Source organism: Eschrichtius robustus, chromosome 6 (assembly GCF_028021215.1).
Source record: "Eschrichtius robustus isolate mEscRob2 chromosome 6, mEscRob2.pri, whole genome shotgun sequence".
NCBI lineage: Eukaryota > Metazoa > Chordata > Mammalia > Artiodactyla > Eschrichtiidae > Eschrichtius > Eschrichtius robustus.
Window position 1 is genome coordinate 41,963,952 of NC_090829.1, and position 24,365 is coordinate 41,988,316.

A 24,365-nucleotide genomic window follows, 5' to 3' on the forward strand; every position below is an offset into this window, starting at 1 on the left:
TATGTACCACATCTTCTTTATCCATTCACCCGTCAATGGACATTTAGGTTGCTTCCATGTCTTGGCTATTGTAAATAGTACTGCTATGAACATTGGGGTGCATGTATCTTTTCGAATTATAGTTTTCTCTGGAATATGCCCAGGAGTGGGATTGTAGGATCATATGGCAACTCTATTTTTAGTTTTTTGAGGAGCCACCCTACTGTTTTCCATAGTGGCTGCACCAATTTACATTCCCACCAACAGTGTAAGAGTGTTCCCTTTCCTCCATGCCCTCTATTATTTGTAGACTATTATTAAAAGTCTATTATTTGTAGACTTTGTAATGATGGCCATTCTGACCGGTGTGAGGTGGCACCTCATGGTAGTTTTGATTTGCATTTCTCTAATAATTAGCAATGTTGAGCATATTTTCATGTGCCTGTTGGCCATCTGTATGTCTTCTTTGGAGAAATGTCTATTTAGGTCTTCTGCCCATTTTTCAAATGGGTTGTTGTTTTTTTGTTATTGAGTTAGTTGTATGAGCTGTTTTTATATTTTAGAAATTAAGCCCTTGTCGGTCGCATCATCTGCAAATATTTTCTCCCAGTCTGTAGGTTGTCTTTTCATTTTGTTTATGGTTTCCTTTGCTGTACAAAAGCTTGTAAGTTTGATTAGGTCCCATTTGTTTATTTTTCCTTTTATTAGAAAGTCAGTCTTTCTTAATCATGTGCCTGACAAAAGACCATGCATTCTCCCTCAATACTCCATTCCAGTATCTTTTTATTCTGGTAGTCTGGAAGTTCTTTATGTCCAATAGAAATCTCTCTTAACTTTAATCCTATTTTCTCTTATTTGATCTTCTGTACTATAGACAAAACAAAACAAAGCCAACTCTTTCAAAACCCCTTTAGTCTTTAAGAAGTAGTAAAGGATCATTTATTAGGGCCTTTGAACACTGGGAACATTCAAACAACAGAACTGTGATGATGACTTCTTCTGCCAGTGTTGGCCCAGTGGCCAGGATCACTCAGTGCAGACAGGGTGGTGCTGATTATAATAGACAGATAGAAAACAACCTTGTCAGTGGCTATTTCACGTGAAAGGATAGCATACCTTCTATGAAATAAAGGTCATTTACTACTGAGCAGAAAAAACTACTGTTGTACAGGCTGAAGCAAACACTTGAAAAGGAAAAGGGCTGCAAAAGCAAGCAGACACTGATGAATCTGTTCCAATGAGTGTTGCGTTCGTGTCTCTTTAATTTTGCCAGAAGCAATTTCAACAAATCCTGTTAGCAATTTTCTCACACTTCTCTCCTCAGAACATCAAAAATTTCACAATAAGTAAATATGATTTTCTTTTTTATTATTGCATACTGCTTTTGGGGGGGTTATTTTAATAAAATTAACATGCATCACAAATTCTATTTTTTTTATAATATGAGAATTGAAATGCATAACCTATTTGTTGTTTTTAAGACCATTAAATATTTAGGGGGTTTTACAGTGTGTGACATTTTTGTTGCTGTTGCTTTCAGGTAAACCCAGATATCTTTACTTGATGAAAAATGACAACAAATCCTTAATCCATGTTTTATTTGATTTACTTTCATTAGATAAAATGTTCTATAATCATACAAGGCTTTTAAAATTATGTATTTATTTATTTTGATCATTAAACACATCCCATTTTTGATACCACTGTGTATTAATCAGGTTTGGTTAGGCTAGGCTAAGCCATAGTAGCAAATTAACTCTCAAATCTCCATGGCTTCACCTAACAGAGATTTATTTCTTGCTCACATCAGCTGTGCTCTCTGGGCCAGTGGGAGGCTGTCTTCCACACAGTCTCTCAGGTACCTGGGCTGATGGGAGATCTGATATCTTGTAGCTGCATCATCAGAACATGAGGCCGCATGGCTGTTGGCAGAAGAGAGAGCCACAGGGTCTCACACCAGCTCTTAGATGCTTTGCCTGGAAATGACACTCATGACATTTACCTGCTAAAAAGGTATTTTATTTGATCACAATGTTCTTTTGAAGTTCAGAATGATCTTGTCTTTAATTATGTCAACCCTCCTTCTTCTTTTCTTAGGTGAATTTTACTTTTGTTAGCCTCCTCTATCTGTTAGCATTCTTAGGTATAGACAAAGAATCAAGTCTAGGTCATTTAAATGAGAAGGGATTTATGAAGGGAGATTAGAAAGCCCAGGGAATCATGGGAAAGGCTGGAGGAACAGGTTCTAGGCCAAGCTACCACCAGTCCCCAAACCCACCAGTCTTTGTTGCAATGGGGAAGATACTGTTCCCACTGCTGACCCCAGAACCATGACATTGAAGCCAACTGTGCCAGCAGAATGGATGTCTGGGCCCTGTCTGTGCTACAGGTAGTTTCTGACCGGTACAACTGAGAGGCAGAAACTAAGTTATAGGACCTCATCTAAGACTCAGAGGCTAGGGAGATTATGAAATGTTAAATTTTAGAATTTACTTCAGGAGGATAGAATTCACATGGGGAACTATAAGATGTGGGGTTTGAGCAGATTTGAGGCTGCCATGAAAAACAGATGCTTACTATATTTTCTTTTATAGAACTCATTTTCTTTGCACTTGTCAACTCGTTTTCTGTTACAGAAGTAATATAACTAGAGATAAGAAAGAAGCACTCAGACTGCCATTACCCTAACATAGCCACTATTATTATTTTGATATGTTTCCTTTTTGCTCTTTTTCTATGCAGAATTCTTTTCTATAAAATTATCTGACAATGAATACTGATTACTTAGTGAAATATTAGAACACAAACATTTCCCCCCATGTTGCCACATTATCTTCAAGATCATGAATTTTAGGGGCTGTGCAATATTGCAACAGTTGGAATGGCTTAACTATGTAAATTTACCAGGTAAATATAATATTGTGCAAGTCAATAGGTATAACTTCTCTGGTTACAACTGTATGCTTATTCTTTCATTTATGCTGTGATTATGTCAACATCTTGATGGTTACCTTATTTTCCAATTTTCATCAAGATGTGTGACCTCACAGAGACACAGTCCAAGACTCAATGCAGATAAGGAAAGAAATGTGATGAAATTTTCAGGCAATTGTTTCATTTAAGTACAAAAACACAACCTTCATTCTTTAGAAAAAGGGACTTTTAGTATGTATCATCCATGCCGGTAGCCAGTCTTTATATAATGCCAGGTAATTTTTTAAAATTCCAGGAACTGTTTCATTATTCATTTGCTTATGTCATCATAAATTTAATGTAGTTTCCAACCATTACATACAGCAAAATCCAATTTTGTTGACCTATCCCTCCCTTTTGAAAAAGAAAATGTCACACACACACTAATAGCCATAAGAAAAATCCATTAATTTTTGTATTGAGCACTCACTATTCCAAAGAACTCTACTAAGCCCTGTGTGAACACAAAGATGTATAACGCATACTGCCTGCCAAGGAGACACTTAAAATCTCTGATCAGGAACTTTAAAAAAAAAGCAGCAGTGTATTGTATTGCCTTTTAAGTTTTATTTAAAGGCATTAAGAAAAAAGGAAAACAATTTTTTTTCTATTTCTTTAATTTTGTATCTATATGAGATGATGGATGTTTACTAAACTTACTGTGATAATCATTTCATTTTTAAAAATATTTATTTATTTATTTGGTTGTGCCAGGTCTTAGTTGCGGCAGGTGAGCTCCTTAGTTGCGGTTCGCCAGCTCCTTATTGCAGCACATCAGCTCCTCAGTTATGGCATATGGGCTCTTTAGTTGTAGCATGCAACTCTTAGTTGCGGCATGCATGTGGAATCTAGTTCCCTGACCAGTTTTCGAACCCGGGCCCCCTGCATTGGGAGCTCAGAGTCTTAACCACTGCGCCACCAGGGAAGCCCCTAATCATTTCATGATGTATGTAAGTCAAATCATTATGTTGTACATCTTTAACTCACACAGTATGTATGCCAATTATAGCTCAATAAAACCGGAAAAAAAAAAAAAAACAGCAAGTGTTTATTTTGCCAACAGTTCTAGGTTTGGGAATATAAAGAATAATAAAATACTTGATGAAAAGAAGATTATAGAAAGTAGAGTAATTTAGGAAGTAAAAAGACAAAAGAAAGAAAAAAAATCATTAAATATTATTTTATAATTAGGCACAGTGTGCTCCCTTTGATGTATAAAATTTAAACCAAACTGAGCTTTGTTTTAGACAAAGAAAGGTAGGGAAAAATAAGTTTCCAGGCTATGGGAGCTTAGAAAAGACATAAATGAGAGAATCAGTGTTACTCTTTAGGAAACGATATATATTTAGTGCTAATAGAGCAAAATAGGTATGTATCTATGTGTGTATATATATGTATGCATATGTGTATATATGATAGATGATATAATCAAGTTTTTAATCAAAATATGTATAATACAGTATCATTTATCTTAAGAAGACGTGGGAATTCCCTGGCGGTCCAGTGCTTAGGACTCCATGTTTTCACTGCCAAGGGCACGGGTTCAGTCCCTGGTCAGGGAACTAAGATCCCACAAGCCACGTGGTATGGCCAAAAAAAAAAAAAAAAAAAGAAGACGTAAAGTATTTGTTTGAGGCTTTACAATAGTTTTTAAGAGCTACCTCTGGGGAACAGAACAGGGAGTGGAATAAGGTGTAGTTTTATTTTACCTACTCCTATTGATCTCGGGTGGCCTCGGCCTGCAGGGGCTTGAAGCACGGTTTCGGTTCCCGCCAGTGATTGAGGTCGGGTCACGGTGGTGAGAGCACCGAATCCTAGCCACTAGACCAGTGACAAGGCCCTGGCCCTACGGCTTTGCAGAAAAAGAATTCCCACAAAGGCAGAAAGTAGTGAAACAAGTAAAGTATTTATTAGGGAAAAAAGAAGTACAGTACGTGTGGATAGACACACAGGCGGGTTCAGACAGGGAGTCACACCCTCGTGGCAGTTTGAATCACTTTTATGGGGCATTTCTTCCAGGTTTCTTTTGGCCAATCATTTTGATTTGCCTGGTTCAAAGTCCGTATTGGGTATAGCTCAGGATTTTCCCATGTGTGCGCACACATCTTAGCCAAGATGGAGTCTACCAAAGAGGTCTATGGGTAGTGAGCATCAGTTGACATCAGTTAGCATCCCTCCCCTTTTGACCTCCAAGGAGACTTTCTGTGCATGTGTAGTCGGGAAGGTCTCCTGACTTCGAGAATGAGGAATATGTGGTTTCTTATCTTCTATCTGGGCAGGGCCCAGCCTCCTCTCTCAATTGTCCTGTTATTCCCGGCCCAGAGTATTGGTCCACAAGGAACAAACTCAAACCATTTGCCCTGGGGGCCCATCTATCTCCTGCCTCAGTATAACTTTAAATTGTAAAAAAAAAAAAAAAGATTTAATAATTATAAATATGCATACTTTAATTGCAAAATATTGAGTAGATACGACAAATAGTTTAAGAAACAGTGAATGGCATGTTTATGGTTATATTTATTGTGGTAGACATGTAGACTGCATTCATTTGTCAAAAGTCATCAATTTACATACTTAAAATTTGTGAATGATATGTAAATCATACTTCAATAAGCATAAAAAATAACGGCTCTAAAAGAATTGGATTGATAGTCAAGAGACGTGAGTTTTATTCATAATTCTAGCACTCTGTTATTTTTGACAAGTTATTCAAACTCTCTGGGCCTCAGTTTTCTCATCTGTAAAGAGTTAGACTGGGTGAGAGCTCAGATGTCTCATCCTTAACATCCTGAAAATACAGGAAATATCCCACAGGCTGTCAGTGGTTTTCTATCAAAAAAGAATAATAAACATACATATTTATTATATGTGTGTATATTTATATACACACATATACAGATACACATCCAAATGATACTTGCTTTGAGAAACTTATAAAATGGGTATCCTGTATAAAATTCATGAAGTACTAGTAGAACCTTAAAATTAATCATGAAATGAATAATTATCCCTTAAGAGTTTTCTATAGCACTTGTAGTTGTGGAAGTCTTGATATGCTTCCATTCTGTAAACATGCTAATGAACTGAGATTTTCTCAAATGGGATCATTTAGGCTCACGTTTAAGTATAGGATTCAGTTAAAAGAGAATAGTTATTGTTTACAAGTGCCTAGTGGACAGCCAGGCTCTGAATAAGGTACTTTTCAAATGTAATCTCATCTAAACCTTACAGCAGCCCTAAGAAGGAGATATTACTATTCATTTTACAGACAAGAAAACTGGGACTCAGGAGGTTAAGTAATTTGTCCAAAGCCAGCAAGCGGCAGAGCCAGTTTTCCAACTCAGGTCTGTCTGAATCCAAAGTCCATGCTCCTTCCATCCCAACCTATTCTGTAGACCTTTCTCACTGACTTAATTATTATTGATATTCCTCTTATGATAATAATCCTAACTTATCTGAACTAATTTCTCATATCCCAATGTGGTCAAAACCAGCAAAATCACTTAGAGAATGAAGGTGATTTTCCAAAAAAGTTTAAAATACAGTCTTACTTAAAATCGTCTTATTTTTTTTAAATATTATATTTTATATAAAAATATATAAATATATATGCATATGCACTGGCATTAGTAGGAAGCATCATTATTTAGGGTATAAATAATTTCCTTTATATTCTGTCTTCCCCATGTATTTTTCTAAAAAAAGTTGAAAAAGAGCTTCCTCCCCTGAACACAAGCTGCTGAAGAACATTTGAGTCAAAGTTTCTTTCTGAGTCTCAGTCATTCTCAGAGGAACCCCAAAGTAGTTTCTTTTCTTCCTTAAGTTTCTTTTGAAGGATACTTCATTTGTAATCAGTATTACTTAGCATGCAACTAGTATATCAGGATTGCAACGCCTTTTACAATTATTGTCTAATACATTCTTCCAGCAGCTTCTGGGGAGACCAACATTTTACAGAAAAGCAAAACGAGACGTAGATATGTTAATTTACTTGGCCAGAGTGACGCAGTGACTTTGCGCAGATACAGCCAAGGGAGAGTCCTGGGTCACTAGGACAGAAACTCTGCTGTTTGAATAATAACATTTCATAGTTACACTCATCCTATAATTGCAGAAAGCCCACTTCGCTCTACAAATGAATCAGTAATAGAGATGCCTTAAAAAAAAATCTAGAGTTCCCAATTTACTTCCCAGAACGGATTCACCTTCGTTCCAGTTACCTTTCAAGTGTTTGCCCTTGAATTAATGGATAAAAGACTTTAGCTCTTCATTCTTATCTTTAATTTTTGCACTGACTTCAAAATAAGAGACACAATGTTATTTTATGTCCGACAGACTTCCTTGCCACCGTTTTGGCTTGCTCTTATAAATTTCTGTATTAACATAAAGCTTGATGCTAAATAGGTGTGAGAGAGAAGTTGCAGCTCTCCCCATAAACAGAAGTCCTCCTGTATTTGACTTCTAGCCATATCCACCTGAACACTGGTCCCTGTTATTAAATCAATACTTTTTGATTCATTTTACTGTTCATTCTTGGCAAGAGGAGCTTCCGTCTTTTAACCTTTCTCATGACTAAGCTGAATGTTTCTTTGGTTTGGATGAAAAATTATACAGTTAAGAGAAGGTAGTTAATCTTTGTTATATGGCTAATGAATAAGACCGTGGTATTTTATATTTGATTTCATGATGCTTTGAATTTGTAGTTAATAAGTAGACTCTCCAGCATCATATTATAAATGAAATGCCAACTTTATTTAAAATTTAATGTTAGGTCATATAATAATGACAATTATTTTGATAGCTACAAAGGAAATGAAACACCAGCAGAATTTATTTAAGAAGGTATGTCATCATGTACATTTAGAATCAGAAAAATAAAACTCCAGTAATGGAAGCACTAGTATGTTTTATTAGGTAAAATCTGAACAATAATCTTTAGATGGATTTATTAATAATTTTACAGATATTTATTAATTTCTCTGAAGTATTATTTAGAAATTTCGGAAGACAATTTCATTACTTGACAAATATTGGCAGCCCCTTTTGTAATTGATTTTTTTCTGAACCACCCTTTAAGAATGTTTTCTTAAAATTAATTATGATTATATTTTGTTTAACTAGCTTTATTTAATCTTTTGAATTAAATTACCTCTTTAAAAATATTTATGTAAGTTCAGGTTTCTTGAGAAATCCAGAATGAGCGGAAATAAATTTATGTAGCTGAGAAACTTAACATATATATCTAAAATGTACATAAACATAAATTCAAACGTTTCTGTTGGACGAATCCAGTGTGATGTACTCTAGTCTTTAGAGAATTAATTGAGAAAAAATTGAATTAGTAAAATGATGTTTCTGCCATCAGATTAATTAACTGACTCATCTCTTGGCAGAGGAAGTGAGGCTGTCCACATGAAGTAGTCACTGGACTGGAGACCCAGAATGACTGGGTGCAAATCCTGGCTCTCTTGACGATGAGTCACTGATGTCTGTGTATTGGCTCCTCACCCATAAAATGTTATAATGATATTTTTAGACTTAGGTGAATGGTGAAGGATATTTCATCAAGTGCTTATAAAATGCTTTGAAGGTTAAAAGTTCTGAATGTTATTAGATAACAATATACAGAGTAGATATTAAAAAACTGCTCACTCATTACTGTCATGTTTGAATGGATTTCCTAGGATTGAGAAACTTAGCTAAATATAGAGCCCAGTTGCTGGTGTTTGGAGGGAAATGCTATGTTAGACTCACTTAGCAATGACAGTATGTCAGTCTCTGACGTAGTGTGGATATAGAATTACGTACTCTAGTTGACTTTACTTATTCTAGTTTCTTTGAAACTGTTCGTCTAGAGATTTCATAATTTTAGCTTAAAATTATTTATTTTAATATTGTCTTTGGTCCCATCCAATCCTTAAGGGCATATTTGCTTGAACCCAATCATTCCACTACATATTGGTCTAGCTATGACTCTCTTATTACCAATGCTCTGATTATCGTGTCACTGATTGCTGGAAGCTCCAGGTTTTGAGCTGACCTGGATTTTACTGTCTTCTCAATAGGTGACAGTCCTGGGAATGACTTTTCCTCTCTAAGCTACTTGTTACAGAAATACCTTCATTAATAGCCCTTTTGAGAATTTCCAAAGTAAAACAAGCAAATGAACAAACATAAAATCTCAAAATCCTGAACATTAGAACGCTCATAAAACTACGTGATCATTAAAGTCTCTTCTAGGTCCAAAATGCTGTAATTCTAAAACTGAGAAAAAAAAGATGTCCTCCCACCCAGTGGGTGATATACAAGGTTGACCTGCTGCTGCTTTGCGGCTTCTTCACTGTTCATGAGGATGTGTGTGTAGAGGAGAGACCTCGGACACAGAGGAGCAAACAGCAAGGATGCCCACAAAGGCAGACCACAGGAGGCACTGGGGCAGGAAACAGTTTTACTTCCTGGTGGGAGAAAGCCACAAGGCCTAGGCTGGGGGGAGGCAGTGAGGCACCTTGGGTGACAAATTTAACGAGACACCCGCTTTCTCAGGCAGCCTGAGAGTAAGGCTGAATTTGGTACCCCAGGAGTCCCGCCCTGGGAAAAGGGCTTAACAAGGTCTGTTCCAGGGAAAAAACAAGCAGCCACAAACCTGGGAATCTTGAAGCTGGCAGTGTGAGTTGGAGAAGCCAATCAAATCTATTGAAGAGCTAAACTGAGAAGTCCTTTGTTTTCTGTTGTGTACCGTCTCTGGCCTCAGGCACTAAATTCCGACAGTTTCACAACCCTAATTTCCTGCTCTCCCAGGAGCACCCACAAAGAGGAAGGGACAGTTAATTCTGGGGAATGATATGGGGACAGTAGGGAAGAAATAAGGTGTGAAAAAAAAAAACAAAACAAGAAAGGTCAGAATAAATTATGTACACAAAGTGTCCTGGGCTCCTCCTGGGTCCACGTTCCCTCTGCTGGGCTAGGTGTGGGGCCTTGAAGGAGGCCTCCCTGCCAGATGGCTTTAAAGCCCTGGCTGCACTTTGAGGGACCCTTTCACCCTCTTGGTAGTTACTGCTCCCTTTGCGCAGTCTGGAGTACCCAGAGCTATGTTTTCATTTCACAAAACTGAACTTAAAAAGCTATCACTGGGGCTTCCCTGGTGGTGCAGAGGTTAAGAATCCGCCTGCCAATGCAGGGGACACGGGTTCGAGCCCTGGTCAGGGAAGATCCCACATGCCGCGGAGCAACCAAGCCCGTGCGCCACAACTACTGAGGCTGCGCTCTAGAGCCTGTGAGCCACAACTACTGAGCCCATGTGCCACAACTACTGAAGCCCGTGCGCCTAGAGCCCGTGCTCTGCGACAAGAGAAGCCACCGCAATGAGAAGCCCGTGCACTGCAGTGAAGAGTAGCCCCTGCTCGCTGCAACTACAGAAAGCCTGCGTGCAAAGACTCAACGCAGCCAAAAATAAATTAATTAAAAAAAAAAAAACTATCACTGAACTTGTTATTTCAAGCTTCTTTTCTGCCTGATAGTGGAAATATAGTTCAGTAGATTGCAGATAAGCTTACATCTGAGTTTTTTTCATCACTTCTGGTAAATTCCATGAATTCAGAACTCCCCTCCCCCACCCCATCTCCCCAGAGTGGCATCTAAGTTCTAGGGGACACAAGGTGAAGCGTCAGGTTCACCAGTGCCCCTTTAGGTTGACATTCACTGCTCATGTCCACGTTCCCATGGTCCCCAGTCATCAGTCCTGCTATAGCAGCTCCTTAATCTTGACTCCGGTGATCCTCCCTGAGCCACGTCTTCACCTCTCTTAGGGACAGGGAAACTTGGATGTCCTCCAGTGTCACTCTGGAGACTTGGGGGGCTGTCTTAGACACATCTGGTTGCTACTTCTACCTGTTCCTGTTTACCTGGGTCCCATCTGAGAAGTGAACACAGGTCCTTCTGCTCTCAGATCCCCAAACCTCTTTGAGGATTCTATCAGTCATCGTGACTCCTCCCCACCCCCCTGCTCCTGGGACCTCAGCCATATCTTGAGCCACTCTCCCTTGCTCTCTTATTTGACCCTTCTCTCTCTTCAGCTTGGAGATTATCTAACACTACAGTATCTACTAGTCATATGTGGTTACTCTTACAATGTAGCCAGTCCAAAATGAGATGTACCCAAAGTGAAAATGCACACGAATTTCAAAGACTTAGTTTGAAGGAAATATTGTAAAATATCTCATTAATATTTTTAGTATAGCTTACATACATGTTGAAATTATAATGTTTTGGATATGTTGAATTAAATATAAGATAGTGTTACAATTAATTTCACTTTTTCTTTTTACTTTAAAAAATGTAGCTACTAGAAAATTTAAATTGCATTATATTTCTTTTGGACAGAGCACATCTAACAAATTTAAGGAAGTGTTATGGACGGAATTGTGTCTCACCCCACCATGCAAATTCATATAGCCTTAATCCCCAAGGTAACTGTATTTGTAGATAAGACCTTTAAGACCTATAAATGTTTAATGAGGTCATAAGGGTGGGGCTCTAATCCAAAAGGATTGGTGTCCATATAAGAAAGGAAGAAACATCAGGAAGGCACAGACAGAAGAAAGACCAGGTAAGGACATAGTGAGCAGGCATCAGTTTACAAGCCAGGAATAGAGGCCTCACCAGAAACTAACCCTGTCGTCACATCGATCTGGGACTTCCAGCCTCCAGAACTGTGGGAAAATCAGTTTCTGTCTATGGTATTCTGTTATATGGTACCTAGTCTATGGTATTCTGTTATGGCAGACCTAGCAGACTAATACAGGAAGGACAACTCATTCTGATATCATGTCTTCTTTAAAAATCAAATGTTTATGGCATTAGTTTTATCTTTTGATCCTTAAAAACCCTTTCTCTTAATCTACTGTCTGTGCCAGGAATTTTTAAAATCTAGTTTGAAACTCAAGAGCTGAGTGAAAATGGACTCTTTAGTTCTCTGTTCTCTGTTGTGCCTTCCTTCCCCAAGGCCATAGAAGGAGCTACCCTCTGCTGCCTGAAGTTGAGGAAGAGGTCACAGAACAAATGGGAAGTATGGAAAATGAAAAATATATGGTTGATACCATAATATCAATCTGCTATAGCAGTTATTCAGTACTTTTCCCCCTTTCCCCATTTTATCAAATTTTGTAAGGATCTGATTTCGTTTATTTGGTCATTCATTAATTTGTTCCGTATTTGTTGCCTACAAATTGATTATGTATATTTCAGTGTGAATAGCTTTCAGATAGCATTTGCATTAAAAATTTCAGATCTTTAATTTAATAACAAAAGATATTATATATTGTTAAATAAATTGAAAGTATCACAGAAAGGGCACAGTAATGGTGGAGAGAAATGGCTAAAGGTACTAAAACCCTGTTGTCCATGTCATTATAGCTCAGAAAGTTTTGTTAGTTATGGAGGAGACCTTGTTGTCCACCCTCAGCACAGATCCTACTTTGCTAGAATTCCTATAATTCCTGATGTAACGCACATGGCACACACAGGGTCAGTCTTGGCTTCCAACCATGGCAGTATACATAGTGGTCACTGGGGGACAGTGGAAGGCCAGAAAGCCAACTCTTGTACTTGGATGGACACAGGTGGCTTCTCCCATCCTTTGTATTTTTCTGATTCACCAGGCATAACTGGGTCTTACTGCTCATCTCACTGCATTATGAATATGTGTTTACTTCTCTGTGAACCTCTGGAGAGCAGGGCATTATAACTTTCATTTCTGAATATTCCTTTGCTCAATACCTTGTATATAATATAGTAGATGCACAACAAAAGTTTTTGGAATGAAACAAAATGAATGCACGACTCCAACAAGTTCTGCCCTCAAATCCTCACTTCAGACTTTCTCTTACCTCTTATCTCTGCTGGCCTGGACACAGATCAAGCATCCCCCTCCAGCTCCTTTAATCTTAAACAACCTCTCCTCTTCTTCATAAAAACAAATTATTTTAAAAACTGTTGAATTACCTAAGTACTACATGAAAATATTATCAATATAACATGATAAAATAACACAAAGCGACTGTAAAAGCCCATTACCACTCCATGGTAGTCTCCTCCATTGCATAGCAGTGTGGGAATAGCTTCCACCCCCTTTCCCATGTATTTCTGTATATATATTATATATCTACTAAAATAGATATATATATGTGTATACTAATATATATTAATATACATATTTAAACTAAATAACTTTATGCTGTTGTGTACTGCTCGGCAACTTGCTTTTTTTTTTCCCACTGAATTGCTTGATACCCTTTTATGTCACTATGCATACATCTTCCGTGTTCTTTTAGCTGCTGCAAGCATTCTGTAGCACAGAGGAACCAAAATACATTTAAAATATATTTAACTTCTCTATTGATGATCATATAGTCCATTTGCAATTTTTCACTGTTATAAACAATGAAACAATGAACATCCATTTATTTACACGCTTCTTTGGATACATGTGCAAGTGTTTTTTAATGATAGATCCTTAGAGATTGACTTGCTAGGTTAAAGGGTACACGTAGGTTCTGGGGAATATCCTGAGGAAGAGGCTATCTTGGCCATTTGCCATACAATGTTTCCTTGCTTGTAAACCAAATAGACTTGCTAAAATGTACTAGAGCAGAATGACATAGCAAGACTCAGACTGTTCCTGTCCAAGGAGATAATTTATGTAAGTTGTATGACCATAGATAGAAACCATATGATGTCCTTTAACATCCCTTTGACATCCTGTGGCTATCTTCTTCCACAGCATAGCAATATGGAAAATATCCTTCCGAGCCCTTTCCCATGCATTTGCATTGTGTCTTGAAGATTTTTGCATCCCTGCTACTTTGTGATACCTCTGTCAATGAACAGGGGAAGCTGCCTTCAGTACTTCCAATGAGAAAGGAAATGTTGTTATAAGTCATTACTGTCTATCATCTTGCTCAAGAAGGGGAAGGTGGGTCATATCAAGAGAATCAGTTATCGGGTCATAGCCAAGGTAATAGATCTCAAGACTTGTATCTGTTCCATGGACACGGTTCAACAGTTAATGTGGAAAACCTTACTATCTGAGTGGTGAGAAACCAGAGTGAGTACTATCTGAACACTTAATATTATCTTGAGAAGGAAATAAAGTGATTTCTCTGAAAAACTTTTCTGATATCTGTCTCTTGGAGTTCAGAACTTTTTCACTCACTGACTTATATAAAGAAAATATTAATTACTGAGGATTTATCAGGAGTGGGTATATCCTCTAACCATTAGTTCAAAATCCCCCAAAATAATATATTTAAAATTTTAATAGATATATTGCCAAACTACCCTCCAAAAGGCAGGTATCAATTTGTACTCCCCCAATAGTGATTCAGTCTAACATACTATCAATTGTCATCTGATGGGTGAAAAATGGTATCTTACTATTTTAAGATACTATTTTAAGGTCTCTGGTGACCAGTGACATCCAGCATAATTTTACATAATATTTGACCATTTGTATATACTCTTATGAATTGTCTGTTCATGTCCTTTGCTCATTTTCTAATTCATCTGTGTGTCTTTTTTATTGACTTGTATGAATTCATTATGTATTATGTATATGAAACTTTCATTATACATTGTTAATATTTTCTATAGCTCTTTTGGTCTTTTGATTTTGTTTAAGGTGTTTGCATACAAAAATGTTAAATGCTTATTCAGTTAAATATATTAATCAATATTAATTCTTTATAGGCTTTATAATTTTGGGAATTTTAGCTTAAGAAGGCCGTATATCACCAATGTTATTAACATGTTCTTCAACATTTTCTTCTAATATTTTAATATATCTTAAATATGTCTTTAACTAAAATTCTAAAATATGAGTACATTCTCACTAAAAATTTAAAGAATTTCTAGAAATATGATGAACTAGGTCTTAAGTAAAATCCTTCCCAGTATAGCACATGTAAAAATGCCATATAAAATATCAAAACAAACAAACACTTTTTTTTTTTTTTTTTTAATTTATGGCTGTGTTGGGTCTTCGTTTCTGTGCGAGGGCTTTCTCTAGTTGTGGCAAGCAGGGGCCACTCTTCATCGCGGTGCGCGGGCCTCTCACTATCGTGGCCTCTCCTGTTGCGGAGCACAGGCTCCAGACGCGCAGGCTCAGTAATTGTGGCTCACGGGCCCAGCCGCTCCGTGGCATGTGGGATCCTCCCAGACCAGGGCTCGAACCCGTGTCCCCTGCACTGGCAGGCAGACTCTCAACCACTGCGCCACCAGGGAAGCCCAACAAACACTTTTTATGTATGTTTGTCTGAGGCTGAGCTGGTGAGAAATTAAGGGAATTTTTCAGAGGTTGGGGAAAAAGAAAGCAAAATCTGTAGGGTTAGGCAAAGCCCTGAGTGTTTATGTGATCCTTAGTGGTCAATGGCCCAAGTTTTAATGGGCTCAATGTAACAGGGCTGAAGAGAAAACTGGGGTCCAAAGCAAGGTGGGAGCTAGAATAGGGTACCTTCAAGGATGACTCTTTAAGTGGCTGAATTAGAAAAATCCCACCCAACAGAGTGTTAGTGGTGATATTTGCCAATCTCACTTGGACTCTCGGCAGAGCTGAACAAAGAAGAAAAAGGCCTGAGAATTCTTAATCATAAACCTACTTTCACATGTGTTTAGAACCGGAATTCATACTATCTGTACATTCCAAAAAAGCCCCAAGCCAAAAATGTAGTTGGGAGTATCCCTAATATGTAGAGGAAGCAAATCCAAACCCTCCTCAAAAGAATACTTGTTAAATTCAAATCTACATATACATTTTCAAGGAATATGACTTTAGATGCATGAGGAAATAGCAGAACTAACACACTGCAGAGTCAGGCATTAAAATCTTCAAATAATGGAATGGTCTGGTATGGAATAAAATATAAGTATTTTAATGTATTTAAAGAAAAAATTTTAAAGATTATTAGAAGAATGCCAAACTATAAGCTATCAGAATTGGCCAGATTTGAAAAAGAACCAAATAGAATTTCTACATATTAAAAATGTAATAATTAAAATTAGAAATTTAATGGATAGCTTAAAGAGTAGATTAGGCACATTTGAAGAGACAATACATGACAGATTGGAGGAAATTACGACAAATGCAGAAGAAGACAAAGAATGAAACTACAAAAGAAATATTAAGAGACATAGAGGACACAGAGAGAGAAGTTCCAACACACTGCAGTTCCATGAGGAGATAACAAAGATGAAGGGAGAAATTATACTATTCAAAGAGATAATGGCTGAGAAATCCTGAAATTTGAGGAGAGAATTTCTTGTTTTCCTCTAGTGATGAGAAATACCAATACACAGATTCAGAAAACAGAAAGAATTGCAAACAATAAATAAAACAAAATCCACACTTAGCCATATTATAGTGAAAATTTAAAATACCAAAAGCAAGGAGACTATATTAGAAGCATCTAGAGAAAAAGACAGTGTTATCTATAAAGGAACTGTATTAAACTGATAGATTTTCCCACTGCAACAAAGGAAGCCAGAAGACAGTGAAATGGTACATTTAATGTGCTGAGAGAAGATAAATGTCAAAATATACTATTATATACAGCAAATTATCTTTCAAACTGAGGTTAAAATAAAGTTAATTTCTGATGGAAAAAATTGAGAGCTTTTATTACAGCAAACCCTTATTCTAAGATCTTCTAGAGAACGTACTTCAGGATGAGGGATAATAAGCACAGGAGAAAGTCTGAGTGTAAGAAGAAATGGTGAGCAAAGAATATGATAAGCATGTAGATAAACCTAAGCAAACATTTATTGAATAAACCAATGATAGTGTTTACTTTGATGGTTAAAAAAGTTAAGCTAGACACACCTAGACAACAATAGAATGTATAATGAAAGAGTGGTAAAGGGAGTTAAAACATTCTAAGGTTCTTTTTTTTCCTAAATGTGGATAACCACATTGATTATTCTTCAGACATTAAGTTAAATATAAATGTTGAAATTTCTAAGGTAACTATATTCATTCATATGAATTGCTTTATAGCAAATTCCCACAAATTTAGCAGCTTAGGATAATATATATTTCTGTTTCTCAGCTTCTGTGGGTCAGGATATCAGGCACGGCATAGTGGAATCCTTTGCTCAGGGTCTCACAAGGCTGCAGTCAAAGTGTTGGCCAGGCTGGGATTCTCATCTGGAGCTCAGAGTCCTTTCCCAGCTCATTCAGGTTACTGACAGAATTCAGTTTCTTGTGATTGTAGGCCAGAGGCCTCAGCTACCAGTGGCTGCGCACTAGGCAAGTCACAATATGACTGCTTGTGTTCTTCCAGGCCAGCAAGATAAATCTGCTGCTTCAAATTTCCCTTTTCTGGAAGGGCCCAGTCCCTCTTAAGGGTTCTCCTGATTAGGTCAAGCTCACCCAGGGTAAATTCCCTTTAGATCAAATCAAAATCAGCTAAAGTGGAACCTTAGCTATACTTTCAAAATTCCTTCACCTTTGCCATATGACTTAATCAAGACAGTAATATCCATTATATTCACAGTCCCATCCACACTCATGGAAAGGGAATTATAAATGACAGGATGGGAGTTTGGGGGGCTATCTCAGAATTCTGCCTACCTCAGTAACCATTAAAAAGTACAATTAGATTCCATACTTTCCAAACCAATAAAGGTGAAAAAAGAATAAGGGAAAGAAAAAGTGTAGTCAACTAAAACAAAGAAAAGAGTGAAAACATTGAAAAGTGGGGCAAACAGAAAATATAAAAATAAAATGATAAATAAATCACAATCAGTATCAAGAAACTACATTCTTCTAATGTAGTCAAAAAGTGTCAATTGAATTTTTTAAAGTTCAACTCTTTGCTATTAAGAAGAGACACATCTCACCATAAGAACACAGAAAGGTTGAAAGGAAGGCAAGTAAACACTAACCAAAAGGAAACTGAGATGGCTATATTAGAAACAGACAAATTCAACTTCAAGAAAAAAATATTACTAGAGATCAAATAGGTCACTACCTATTGAAAAAAAATCCAGTCCAATCACGAGATACAAAAATTTTACACCTGTCAGCACTAAAGATAGCTTCAACATATGGGATGCAAAAATCATCAAAAGTTCAAGAAGAAATGATCATGTCACTGTTGAAGATTTTAACATTCTTCCTTCTTTGATCAATAGTTCAAGCAGACAAGATCTGAATAAACAATTATAAAACTTGGCCTAATAGATACAGAATATTGTACTCAATTATTAAAGAATACACATTCTTTCCAAATGTATGTGGAACTTTGACAAAAAATGACCATGTACTAGGACATAAAGTATCTCAATAATTGTCCAAGAACCAGTATTTTTGACCACAATAAAATTAAGTTAGAAATAAATAACAAAATAATAACTTAAAACTTCTATATATTTGCAAATTTAGGAAAATACTTCTAAATAACTGATGGATCAAAGAAAAAAATTATAATGGTAATTAGAAAATGAGTAAAAAAATGTGTGGCATGCAATTAAAGTGATACTTTGGGGGAATTTACAGACTTAAATGCTTATATGGAAAAGAAAAAATGCTAATAACTGAGACTGAGAATAAATGAGAATTCACCTTCAGATATTATAAAAAAACAAACAACAACAAAAACAACAGGAGACAAAGCAGAAAAAGCGGAATGTGGGAAATAATAAAGATAGAAGCAGAAATTGATAAAGTAGAAAATAAAGTTAATGATGTATTACTTAGAAATATATATATTACTTTTTATACATTCATAATATGTTACTTAAGTCTTACTACTTAGTAAACAATATATTACTTAATAACATATTATTACTTACAGTAATAAGTATTATTTTTATATATTACTTATATAAGACTGTATATTTTTTTTCCACAGAAAAAAACTTAAACCAAAAACAAGGAGTGAGTGACACTAGCCTCAGGTTAATGGTTATTTCTCTGGGGGAGGTGGGGGAAGCAATCATTTAGGGGTCCCCAGAGGTCTTCACTGGTATAGGTGATGTTCTATTTTCTCAGCTGGGTGGGAGAGACACTGATAACCATTTACACTTTTACTTCTCTTCTTTAAGATGTGCATATACAGTATATAATTTCTTTCATATTGTGATGTTTCACATTTTTTAAAGTTAAAAAAATTTTAATAATAGATAAAGCAAAAATCTCCTTCTAACTAAGCCTCCCCCTAGAGGAGGATAAACTCTTATCGGTTTCAGGCGTATTTTTCTAGATTTTTTTCTATGCATTAACATACATATATCTGAGAAATATATAGTTTGCTATTTTGTGGGGTGGGGTTGATATTATATCACGTAAGTGATGTTATACCGACTGTACTATTTTAGAATTTGTTTCTTTCCCTTAATAATACCTCTTAGCAAACTTTCCCTGTAAGTACATGGGGATACCTATCTCATTATTTTGTGTGTGTGCTTTCACAGTATATCAACCAGAATAAGCTAGGTTGTGCAAAAGTAACAAACTTAGAATCTTGGTAGCTTATAACAAGAACCGTTTATTTTCATGCTTATGCTACCCATCCATTGTGAGTTGACTTACATTGTGTGTGTGTCTGTGTGTATATAAACTTGTTTCTGTACCTCCTTCTCTGTAGTTTTTTAAAAATTGCTTATTATTCATGATTATTTGTGGGGGGGGTTTGCCCATTTTCTCTTCCATGCCAAATTTCAATCAGCTTGCAAGTTTTATTAAAGAACTTACATTTTAACTATGGTTTTTCTTCTTAAAGCCCTGTTTTCCTTCTTCTCAGTAAATGCATCATTCTCCTCCTAGTTTAGTCAAAAAACCTAGGAGTTATCTTGGGTGCTGTCTCTCACCCCTACCTAAGCCATTAGTAAGTCCTGTGGCTACTGCCTCCAAAATATATCTTGAATCTGCTCACACACACAAATATATTTACTGGTAATGGTAATATGTCCTTATTCTTTTTTTTTTTTTCCACTGTAACAGCTCCTTTACTTTACAGTGAAAATTGATTTGTATATTCTTTGCCTCTGAGTCCTCGTGGGATTTTTTTTTTTTTAATTCAGACAGAAAGTCACAAAAATTATACTCATCCTCATCAGTTCACTCAGTCCCATGTTATTAATTTTTTTTTCATCTTGATCTTTTGTTAGCACTTTTATGAGTTCATCAGTTTTTCATTAGAGTTCTGAAAATGCTTATTCATTCAGTTCAGCAGTACAGTCAGTTACCAGAAACCTGTACTTGTCAGAGTCTTTTCCATGAATTTCTTGAAGATGAAACCCTTTTATAGGAACATATTTGCAAAAGCATCAGAGTACACCCAGAACTGTCTGTAAATGACAAAAGACTTAAAAATGACCACAGTTAAAGATTTGATGAAAGTTCATAATAATGCAGTTGACAAGAAAATTAGTTATTTCTGAGATATACATTTTAAAGTAATAACTAGGATTATGACTTATAACATTATACCAGAACATATAAGATTTTAAGAAATTTCATGTAATGGTAATATGTCCTTATTCTTAAAAAAAAAAAATCCCTATATATCCTACTCTCCTTTGTAGGTAGAAGTGGCCAGCAAAAGGCTGGGTGTCTGATGACATTAGAGGCACCATCTCTAGACTGCTTTGTTCCCTCTAGATTCTTCATGTGTGAGCAAAATAAAACCACTAATTTGTTAACTCACTAGGGTTTTTTTGGTGTCTATTGCTTGAAACCAAACACAAGTATTAATAAATAAGGGTCTTTTAAATCAATAGTATTAAAAAGATTTACTGTACATTTGGAAACCAGATATACTGTTCATAAAGAAATTCCAGACATGAAAAATCTAAATCTAAAAAGCAGAATAATAAAAATATCAGACCATTGATAGGGTGAGGTAATTATTCATACTATTTGCCAGATAGATCTGGTTTGCTCCCTTTCTGGGTGCACAGTGGGACAGCACTTCCTGCCTCCTTGTGGTCACATGGGGCCATGAAACTCATTCTGGCCAATGAGTTGTGAGTAGAAGTTGTAGGTGCACCTCTGGCCCAGAACATTTAATTGACTATGTAAGATCCTTCACAGCTCTTTCTCCTATACCACAGTGATCAGCAATGTTCATGGTAGGGGCTGCTCCATTAGCCTGGGTCCCAGAATGAGGAAAGAAACTCTGCATCTTGTTTATTTGATTATACATTTATCTCCCCCCTCCCACCTTGCATTGGAATGTAAACTTGAGGGCAGAGACTCTGTCTGTGTCACTCATCACTGTACCTCCACTGCTTAAAATAGTAACTGACTCAATTAAATGTTCTACAGATATTTGTTACTGATTTTGACTGGGGCTGAATTTAACTTACAGAGAGTGAACTGGCATTTTTACAATGTTATATCTCCTTCTTTATTTGGCATTTTTTTAAAAGACCAGCAGCAAAGATTTAATATTTTCTTCATACAGACCTTGTACATATATTACTGAGTTTATTCCTAGATATTTTACAGTTTTTATTGCTTCTGAGAATGGGATTTTTCTCAGTTATTGCTGGCTAAGAGGAATGCTACTTATTTTTGTATGTTGATCTTGCGTCTTGGCCAGTTTGTCATCCAGTTCTCTGAGTTTTCTAGGTACACAGTCATGTCGTCTACAAATTTCCTTGCCTTTCCCTCTGACTTGGGATTCTTGGATGACTGTCTTATATTTTTGGGCTCCCTGGATGTTATTTAAATTAATATTTTATAACATTTCTATACTACAAATGTACTTATTTGGTATTCAGCTGAGAGGATAAGTCCCTCCTCTTTCCTTAGTGAAACTGATGTCTGTTATTTGTAGGCTATGTCAGACATTGGGTTATTGTGAGCCTGTAATGGTAGGATTCTAGAGACCACTTATATGTGGGTGGGAGGGAAAATCATCAGTAAACATTTGGGGAAAAGCAAGAAGCTAATAACCCAATCTGGGGACAAGCTTGGTCAGGTCATCAAACTGGCTGATGTTGGCCAGCTAGCTCCAAAACGTGATCCAAGGAATGGAGGCACTCCTCCAACCTGAAATAGGAACTCTGGAGGGTAGCTGACATAGAGACGGTATCAAGATTCTGTTCAGGGCCCTCTTTGCCCAAATCCCCAGGGAAGCAGCACTCCATGGGAGGAATATTTTGATGGAAAAGAAAGCTGTGGCTTCCATGAAGGGAAGTCCCCCACGATCTGAACTCTCCAAATCTTGGAGGATGATGGGTTACCTTTTGCCTCTAACCAGCATGACTCATTGGGCCTTAGACTCAGCACCACACAGCAGCCCTGGGAGGGCTCCCTTGACCTAAGACAGAATCACAGATTCTTCCACTAGGCTTCTTAGTAGCCTCTGTGCCCACTCCCTCCCACTACCTGGAACAGTGCTTAGCACATGGCAATTCAGAAATATTTGTCTAATTCCTCACATAAAGATATGTATTTTTTGAATGAATACATTTGATTTCTGTCAACCTGCGAAGTTAAAAAAAATCAAAAATGTCCATATTATTCAAGAGAAAGCCAAATATCCTATAATCTCTCTGTGAACTTTAGGTCTTACTTACTTCTGGGCATTTACATTTCATGCTGAGATTTCTGTAAGTATTTTTATGCAAACTTATGTGTATATTTTTGACTTGACAAGTATTTAGTAAAGGTTGGTGGAGCAAGATGTCCCAACACATAGTTAGATAGAAAATTGATGGAGAATACAGAAGTTTTCAATGGGTAAAAAGGGCTTAACCCTGAAAGTTAGATTTCAAGGGTTAGGGATGCTAATTTTGGAAAGAGTATGGCAAATGTGAGTCAGGATACCTATTTTAGAAAGAGACCGGAGTGCAAGAAACTTAGTTACCAGACCTGGGTTTAACAATCTGGACTGGGACTTATTTTGAAAGGCAAAAAATAAAAATAAAATGAGATAAAATTAAATTTAAAAAGACATTTGTCTAGTTGAAATTATGACTAGGTTACTGTTTAGGGTGACTCTGTGCTGGGTCTTACAAAGGAAGATTGGAGCTACTTAAGTACCTGATGTCTCAGATCAGGATTGAGACTACAATTAGCTTCTAAAAGAGGATCAAGTGGCCTCAACCATGGTAGGGGGAGGGATTAAAGGCTTGGGAACCATGTTTTGTCTGATACCAGCAATTAAGAATGGCAAATATGGAAATATGCCCCTGCTATCCTCATAACAGACTGTAATTGTCAGGGTTTTCTAGAGAAATAGAACAGTTATAGATATAAATATATAGAAAGAGATTTATTATGAGGGGCTGACTCCTGCAATCATGGAGACTGAGAAGTCCCATGATCTGCTGTCTGCAGGCAATTCCATTCCAAACCCAAAGGGCTGAGAACCAAGGAAGTCAATGGTGTAAGTCCCCATCTGATGTCCGAGGTCAGGAGAAGATGGGCATCCCTGCTGAAGCAGAGGGGAAAGGAACCCTTCTTCTGCCTTTTTGTTCTACCAGGCCCTCTACCAGACCCTCAATGATTGGACAATGCCCACCTGCATTGGCGAGGACAAACTTCTTTACTCAGTTTACTGATTGAAATGCTAATCTCTTCCAGGAAAACTCTCACAAACACACCCTGAAGTAATGTTTTGCCAGCTATCTGGGTGGGCATCCCTTAGCCCACTCAAGTTGACACATAAAATTAACCATCACACAGACATTGGTAATGGAGCATAGCACTCTTTCCCAAGGGGCCAAGATACAACTTTATATTCCCTCTCAAAAAAGTTGCTAACAATAATTCTCACTTGGCCAAGCAAATATAAACCTATTTGCTATCTCCATGACCAATAATAAAATAATAACAACTACTATGCATTTGCTGAGAAAAGAAAGAAAGGAAGAAATAGGAAAGAAATAAATTGAAAGAGGAAAGGAAAAGCAGAGAAGCAAGGAGGTAGGAGGGTAGGAGGGTGGAAAGAGAGATGACCTTTACCCTAACCACCCCTCCCCATGGCTGCTCATTCTCCTGGGAGGCAGCACGAAGTCATAACAACTATATCAGGTAGATGTTATTATCCCATCCTGTCCTCTTACAACTTTGATTTCTTTTTTTTAAAATTGCAATGAAATATAATGTGCACTGCCAAATTGTTCATGAAATAACTTTAATAATTTACATTTACCTCAAATAGCTTATGAGTGTGACATTAATATAATTTGATAAGCAAAACACTTTTGGAATTATGATATATTTTGATTTAGGAGAGAAAATGTCTTTTTCAAAATACTAGAAGAGGAAAGTTTGACAAAATTGGGTTTGGTTGGGGTAAGCAGAAGAAAGCAGTGATTTACAGTAGGTGTCATAAAGATCCCCCAGGGTAGGTATCTGTGAGTATTTACTTGTTTATCAATAAGAGCCATGGGTTCTACAAGGTTAA

The 24,365-nt window shown here is 36.8% G+C and overlaps 1 long non-coding RNA gene across 1 annotated transcript in view; it reads right to left on the reverse strand.

The window, feature by feature from the left end:
• Window positions 1-1,672: 1,672 nt before the first annotated feature.
• The window catches only part of LOC137766806 (uncharacterized), a 46,363-nt gene continuing 23,670 nt past the window's right edge, over window positions 1,673-24,365 (reverse strand). The window contains exon 3 of the long non-coding RNA XR_011074371.1: window positions 1,673-1,901. This is a non-coding gene — a long non-coding RNA (uncharacterized lncRNA). The remainder of the gene's footprint in view (window positions 1,902-24,365) is intronic.